General features: G+C 45.7%; 1 long non-coding RNA gene across 1 annotated transcript; it reads left to right on the top strand.

Moving 5' to 3' along the window:
• Positions 1-449: 449 nt before the first annotated feature.
• Positions 450-7,946, top strand: LOC123489819. Its single transcript, XR_006660676.1, has 3 exons — positions 450-874; positions 989-1,142; positions 7,793-7,946. It is a non-coding gene; the product is annotated as an uncharacterized LOC123489819 (long non-coding RNA).
• The last annotated feature ends 291 nt before the right edge of the window (positions 7,947-8,237 follow it).

The following is an 8,237-nucleotide window of genomic DNA, read 5'->3' as shown; positions in this document are numbered from 1 at the left end:
TCGTGACATGACTGTGTATCCCAGTAGCAGTACTGTTGTCTGAGCTAATCGTGACCTGACTGTGTATCCCAGTAGCAGTACTGTTGTCTGAGCTAATCGTGACCTGACTGTGTATCCCAGTAGCAGTACTGTTGTCTGAGCTAATCGTGACCTGACTGTGTATCCCAGTAGCAGTACTGTTGTCTGAGCTAATCGTGACCTGACTGTGTATCCCAGTAGCAGTACTGTTGTCTGAGCTAATCTTCCAGACTGACATAGGAAGGAATCGTAGAAACCAGAGAGAGAGAGAGAGAGAGAGGCACAGTGTGAGCCGAGCACGGCTCCCTTTTAAATATCACATCAGTCCTACTGTCGGCTCTGTCTCACAACTCATGACCTCTTCAAATGACAAGGCAGAGTCAGGGAACAGTCTTTTCTGGAATAATGGCTAACGAGCTCCATCCATTGCGTGTGTCCAAATCTTCTCAGAGCTGAAGTGATGCTGAATACGTGATACGGCCAGATCTGCCATCAGACCTACTGAATACGTGATACGGCCAGATCTGCCATCAGACCTACTGAATACGTGATACGGCCAGATCTGCCATCAGACCTACTGAATACGTGATACGGCCAGATCTGCCATCAGACCTACTGTGTGATTTCTCTGTCAGGAACTAGTCTGTCTGGATAAGGAATAATGTCCCAGATTCTAACAAGCAGCACCGTCAGTTACTGGAGGTCTGTTCTCTCGGTCTGGCCACATGTTGAATCACTACTGTAGTAGTTGCTGTCACAACTCTTCCGTCCTGTTGGAATGAGAAGAAGAAGGGGGGAAAAAACACTGAGAATGACCAGATTAAACTGTCCTGATGACTGAGGGCTGGTGACAATGGTATGTACGAGTGTGTGTGTGTGTGTGTGTGTGTGTGTGTTATTTCATCAGTAAATTCACAACTCTCCCTCCCTCCCTCCCTCCCTCCCTCCCTCCCTCCCTCCCTTACACCAGGTCACTATGATGCTCTGAGACCCAGCCGGGCGTTTGAGTTCACACGGGACCCGTCTGTGGGGCAGATAGCTCTGGCTTTCCTCCAGGCCTCCTTTGCCTTCAGCGGCTGGAACTTCCTGAACTACGTCACTGAGGAGGTGGTCGAGCCACGCAAGTAAGGATAGTCCTCTGGACCTCTAGATTTAGGTTACGTTCCAATTTAATCAGGATAGTCCTCTAGACCTCTAGATTTAGGTTACGTCCCAATTTAATCAGGATAGTCCTCTGGACCTCTAGATGTAGGCTACGTCCCAATTTAATCAGGATAGTCCTCTGGACCTCTAGATGTAAGCTACGTCCAATTTAATCAGGATAGTCCTCTGGACCTCTAGATGTAGGCTACGTCCCAATTTAATCAGGATAGTCCTCTGGACCGCTAGATGTAGGCTACGTCCCAATTTAATCAGGATAGTCCTCTGGACCTCTAGATGTAAGTTACGTACCAATTTAATCAGGATAGTCCTCTGAACCTCTAGATGTAGGCTACGTCCCAATTTAATCAGGATAGTCCTCTGGACCTCTAGATGTAGGCTACGTCCCAATTTAATCAGGATAGTCCTCTGGACCTCTAGATGTAGGCTACGTCCCAATTTAATCAGGATAGTCCTCTGGACCTGTAGATGTAGGCTACGTCCCAATTTAATCAGGATAGACCTCTGGACCTCTAGATGTAGGCTACGTCCCAATTTAATCAGGATAGTCCTCTGGACCTCTAGATGTAGGCTACGTCCCAATTTAATCAGGATAGTCCTCTGGACCTCTAGATGTAGGCTACGTCCCAATTTAATCAGGATAGTCCTCTGGACCTCTAGATGTAGGCTACGTCCCAATTTAATCAGGATAGTCCTCCGGACCTCTAGATGTAGGCTACGTCCCAATTTAATCAGGATAGTCCTCTGGACCTCTGGATGTAGGCTACGTCCCAATTTAATCAGGATAGTCCTCTGGACCTCTAGATGTAGGCTACGTCCCAATTTAATCAGGATAGTCCTCTGGACCTCTAAATGTAGGCTACGTCCCAATTTAATCAGGATAGTCCTCTGGACCTCTAGATGTAGGCTACGTCCCAATTTAATCAGGATAGTCCTCTGGACCTCTAGATGTAGGCTACGTCCCAATTTAATCAGGATAGTCCTCTGGACCTCTAGATGTAGGCTACGTCCCAATTTAATCAGGATAGTCCTCTGGACCTCTAGATGTAGGCTACGTCCCAATTTAATCAGGATAGTCCTCTGGACCTCTAGATGTAGGCTACGTCCCAATTTAATCAGGATAGTCCTCTGGACCTCTAGATGTAGGCTACGTCCCAATTTAATCAGGATAGACCTCTGGACCTCTAGATGTAGGCTACGTCCCAATTTAATCAGGATAGTCCTCTGGACCTCTAGATGTAGGCTACGTCCCAATTTAATCAGGATAGTCCTCTGGACCTCTAGATGTAGGCTACGTCCCAATTTAATCAGGATAGTCCTCTGGACCTCTAGATGTAGGCTACGTCCCAATTTAATCAGGATAGTCCTCTGGACCTCTAGATGTAGGCTACGTCCCAATTTAATCAGGATAGACCTCTGGACCTCTAGATGTAGGCTACGTCCCAATTTAATCAGGATAGTCCTCTGGACCTCTAGATGTAGGCTACGTCCCAATTTAATCAGGATAGTCCTCTGGACCTCTAGATGTAGGCTACGTCCCAATTTAATCAGGATAGACCTCTGGACCTCTAGATGTAGGCTACGTCCCAATTTAATCAGGATAGACCTCTGGACCTCTAGATGTAGGCTACGTCCCAATTTAATCAGGATAGTCCTCTGGACCTCTAGATGTAGGCTACGTCCCAATTTAATCAGGATAGTCCTCTGGACCTCTAGATCTGGCTACGTCCCAATTTAATCAGGATAGACCTCTGGACCTCTAGATGTAGGCTACGTCCCAATTTAATCAGGATAGTCCTCTGGACCTCTAGATGTAGGCTACGTCCCAATTTAATCAGGATAGTCCTCTGGACCTCTAGATGTAGGCTACATCCCAATTTAATCAGGATAGTCCTCTGGACCTCTAGATGTAGGCTACGTCCCAATTTAATCAGGATAGACCTCTGGACCTCTAGATGTAGGCTACGTCCCAATTTAATCAGGATAGTCCTCTGGACCTCTAGATGTAGGCTACGTCCCAATTTAATCAGGATAGTCCTCCGGACCTCTAGATGTAGGCTACGTCCCAATTTAATCAGGATAGTCCTCTGGACCTCTAGATGTAGGCTACGTCCCAATTTAATCAGGATAGTCCTCTGGACCTCTAGATGTAGGCTACGTCCCAATTTAATCAGGATAGTCCTCTGGACCTCTAGATGTAAGCTACGTCCAATTTAATCAGGATAGTCCTCTGGACCTCTAGATGTAGGCTACGTCCCAATTTAATCAGGATAGTCCTCTGGACCGCTAGATGTAGGCTACGTCCCAATTTAATCAGGATAGTCCTCTGGACCTCTAGATGTAAGTTACGTACCAATTTAATCAGGATAGTCCTCTGAACCTCTAGATGTAGGCTACGTCCCAATTTAATCAGGATAGTCCTCTGGACCTCTAGATGTAGGCTACGTCCCAATTTAATCAGGATAGTCCTCTGGACCTCTAGATGTAGGCTACGTCCCAATTTAATCAGGATAGTCCTCTGGACCTGTAGATGTAGGCTACGTCCCAATTTAATCAGGATAGACCTCTGGACCTCTAGATGTAGGCTACGTCCCAATTTAATCAGGATAGTCCTCTGGACCTCTAGATGTAGGCTACGTCCCAATTTAATCAGGATAGTCCTCTGGACCTCTAGATGTAGGCTACGTCCCAATTTAATCAGGATAGTCCTCCGGACCTCTAGATGTAGGCTACGTCCCAATTTAATCAGGATAGTCCTCTGGACCTCTAGATGTAGGCTACGTCCCAATTTAATCAGGATAGTCCTCCGGACCTCTAGATGTAGGCTACGTCCCAATTTAATCAGGATAGTCCTCTGGACCTCTGGATGTAGGCTACGTCCCCAATTTAATCAGGATAGTCCTCTGGACCTCTAGATGTAGGCTACGTCCCAATTTAATCAGGATAGTCCTCTGGACCTCTAGATGTAGGCTACGTCCCAATTTAATCAGGATAGTCCTCTGGACCTCTAGATGTAGGCTACGTCCCAATTTAATCAGGATAGTCCTCTGGACCTCTAGATGTAGGCTACGTCCCAATTTAATCAGGATAGTCCTCTGGACCTCTAGATGTAGGCTACGTCCCAATTTAATCAGGATAGTCCTCTGGACCTCTAGATGTAGGCTACGTCCCAATTTAATCAGGATAGTCCTCTGGACCTCTAGATGTAGGCTACGTCCCAATTTAATCAGGATAGTCCTCTGGACCTCTAGATGTAGGCTACGTCCCAATTTAATCAGGATAGACCTCTGGACCTCTAGATGTAGGCTACGTCCCAATTTAATCAGGATAGTCCTCTGGACCTCTAGATGTAGGCTACGTCCCAATTTAATCAGGATAGTCCTCTGGACCTCTAGATGTAGGCTACGTCCCAATTTAATCAGGATAGTCCTCTGGACCTCTAGATGTAGGCTACGTCCCAATTTAATCAGGATAGTCCTCTGGACCTCTAGATGTAGGCTACGTCCCAATTTAATCAGGATAGACCTCTGGACCTCTAGATGTAGGCTACGTCCCAATTTAATCAGGATAGTCCTCTGGACCTCTAGATGTAGGCTACGTCCCAATTTAATCAGGATAGTCCTCTGGACCTCTAGATGTAGGCTACGTCCCAATTTAATCAGGATAGACCTCTGGACCTCTAGATGTAGGCTACGTCCCAATTTAATCAGGATAGACCTCTGGACCTCTAGATGTAGGCTACGTCCCAATTTAATCAGGATAGTCCTCTGGACCTCTAGATGTAGGCTACGTCCCCAATTTAATCAGGATAGTCCTCTGGACCTCTAGATCTGGCTACGTCCCAATTTAATCAGGATAGACCTCTGGACCTCTAGATGTAGGCTACGTCCCAATTTAATCAGGATAGTCCTCTGGACCTCTAGATGTAGGCTACGTCCCAATTTAATCAGGATAGTCCTCTGGACCTCTAGATGTAGGCTACATCCCAATTTTATCAGGATAGTCCTCTGGACCTCTAGATGTAGGCTACGTCCCAATTTAATCAGGATAGACCTCTGGACCTCTAGATGTAGGCTACGTCCCAATTTAATCAGGATAGTCCTCTGGACCTCTAGATGTAGGCTACGTCCCAATTTAATCAGGATAGTCCTCCGGACCTCTAGATGTAGGCTACGTCCCAATTTAATCAGGATAGTCCTCTGGACCTCTAGATGTAGGCTACGTCCCAATTTAATCAGGATAGTCCTCTGGACCTCTAGATGTAGGCTACGTCCCAATTTAATCAGGATAGTCATCTGGACCTCTAGATGTAGGCTACGTCCCAATTTAATCAGGATAGTCCTCTGGACCTCTAGATGTAGGCTACGTCCCAATTTAATCAGGATAGTCCTCTGGACCTCTAGATGTAGGCTACGTCCCAATTTAATCAGGATAGTCCTCTGGACCTCTAGATGTAGGCTACGTCCCAATTTAATCAGGATAGTCCTCTGGACCTCTAGATGTAGGCTACGTCCCAATTTAATCAGGATAGTCCTCTGGACCTCTAGATGTAGGCTACGTCCCAATTTAATCAGGATAGTCCTCTGGACCTCTAGATGTAGGCTACGTCCCAATTTAATCAGGATAGACCTCTGGACCTCTAGATGTAGGCTACGTCCCAATTTAATCAGGATAGTCCTCTGGACCTCTAGATGTAGGCTACGTCCCAATTTAATCAGGATAGTCCTCTGGACCTCTAGATGTAGGCTACGTCCCAATTTAATCAGGATAGTCCTCTGGACCTCTAGATGTAGGCTACGTCCCAATTTAATCAGGATAGTCCTCTGGACCTCTAGATGTAGGCTACGTCCCAATTTAATCAGGATAGACCTCTGGACCTCTAGATGTAGGCTACGTCCCAATTTAATCAGGATAGTCCTCTGGACCTCTAGATGTAGGCTACGTCCCAATTTAATCAGGATAGTCCTCTGGACCTCTAGATGTAGGCTACGTCCCAATTTAATCAGGATAGTCCTCTGGACCTCTAGATGTAGGCTACGTCCCAATTTAATCAGGATAGTCCTCTGGACCTCTAGATGTAGGCTACGTCCCAATTTAATCAGGATAGTCCTCTGGACCTCTAGATGTAGGCTACGTCCCAATTTAATCAGGATAGTCCTCTGGACCTCTAGATGTAGGCTACGTCCCAATTTAATCAGGATAGACCTCTGGACCTCTAGATGTAGGCTACGTCCCAATTTAATCAGGATAGTCCTCTGGACCTCTAGATGTAGGCTACGTCCCAATTTAATCAGGATAGTCCTCTGGACCTCTAGATGTAGGCTACGTCCCAATTTAATCAGGATAGTCCTCTGGACCACTAGATGTAGGCTACGTCCCAATTTAATCAGGATAGTCCTCTGGACCTCTAGATGTAGGCTACGTCCCAATTTAATCAGGATAGACCTCTGGACCTCTAGATGTAGGCTACGTCCCAATTTAATCAGGATAGTCCTCTGGACCTCTAGATGTAGGCTACGTCCCAATTTAATCAGGATAGTCCTCTGGACCTCTAGATGTAGGCTACGTCCCAATTTAATCAGGATAGTCCTCTGGACCTCTAGATGTAGGCTACGTCCCAATTTAATCAGGATAGTCCTCTGGACCTCTAGATGTAGGCTACGTCCCAATTTAATCAGGATAGACCTCTGGACCTCTAGATGTAGGCTACGTCCCAATTTAATCAGGATAGTCCTCTGGACCTCTAGATGTAGGCTACGTCCCAATTTAATCAGGATAGTCCTCTGGACCTCTAGATGTAGGGTACGTCCCAATTTAATCAGGATAGTCCTCTGGACCTCTAGATGTAGGCTACGTCCCAATTTAATCAGGATAGTCCTCTGGACCTCTAGATGTAGGCTACGTCCCAATTTAATCAGGATAGTCCTCTGGACCTCTAGATTTAGGCTACGTCCCAATTTAATCAGGATAGTCCTCTGGACCTCTAGATGTAGGCTATGTCCCAATTTAATCAGGATAGACCCATTTTTTACCCTTCTACCAAGGTGTGCACTTGCACACTACCTGTCATGGATTTCAAAGCAAGTGCACACGAACTGTAGATACACAGATGGCCAATAGCACCACCTGGTGGTGGAGAGCGAAAGAGCACCTGGTGTCATACAGTAATATATTGACTTTACGTGTGGTCATGTTGCATCAGTTTCCTTATTGCCTCCAATGCTCAAATTACGTTCAGTAACTTTACTGTGTCACTGCTGTCTGATGAGTTTACTGTGTCACTGCTGTCTGATGAGTTGACTGTGTCACTGCTGTCTGATGAGTTTACTGTGTCACTGCTGTCTGATGAGTTTACTGTGTCACTGCTATCTAATGAGTTTACTGTGTCACTGCTGTCTGATGAGTTTACTGTTACAAGTCATTGCTATTTCCATAAGCATTTTAATATGTGACATGCTACTGTGATATGTTACCTGTGGTCTCTTTAGGAACCTGCCCCCAGCCGTCTACATATTACTGTGATATACTGTTATAGTACGATATTACTGTAATATAATGTACTGTTTCACAGGAACCTGGTATATTACTGTATAAAATATGTATCTTATCTCAGGAACCTGCCCCGGGCTATCTACAGTAATAATATCTATCTCTATAGGAACCTGCCCCGGGCTATCTACAGTAATAATATCTATCTCTATAGGAACCTGCCCCGGGCTATCTACAGTAATAATATCTATCTCTATAGGAACCTGCCCCGGGCTATCTACAGTAATCATATCTATCTCTATAGGAACCTGCCCCGGGCTATCTACAGTAATAATATCTATCTCTATAGGAACCTGCCCCGGGCTATCTACAGTAATAACATCTATCTCTATAGGAACCTGCCCCGGGCTATCTACAGTAATAATATCTATCTCTATAGGAACCTGCCCCGGGCTATCTACAGTAATAATATCTATCTCTATAGGAACCTGCCCCGGGCTATCTACAGTAATAATATCTATCTCTATAGGAACCTGCCCCGGGCTATCTACAGTAATAATATCTATCTC

This window comes from Coregonus clupeaformis, unplaced genomic scaffold (assembly GCF_020615455.1).
Source record: "Coregonus clupeaformis isolate EN_2021a unplaced genomic scaffold, ASM2061545v1 scaf3349, whole genome shotgun sequence".
Taxonomy (NCBI): domain Eukaryota; kingdom Metazoa; phylum Chordata; class Actinopteri; order Salmoniformes; family Salmonidae; genus Coregonus; species Coregonus clupeaformis.
This window is presented reverse-complemented; position numbering and strand designations above follow the sequence as displayed.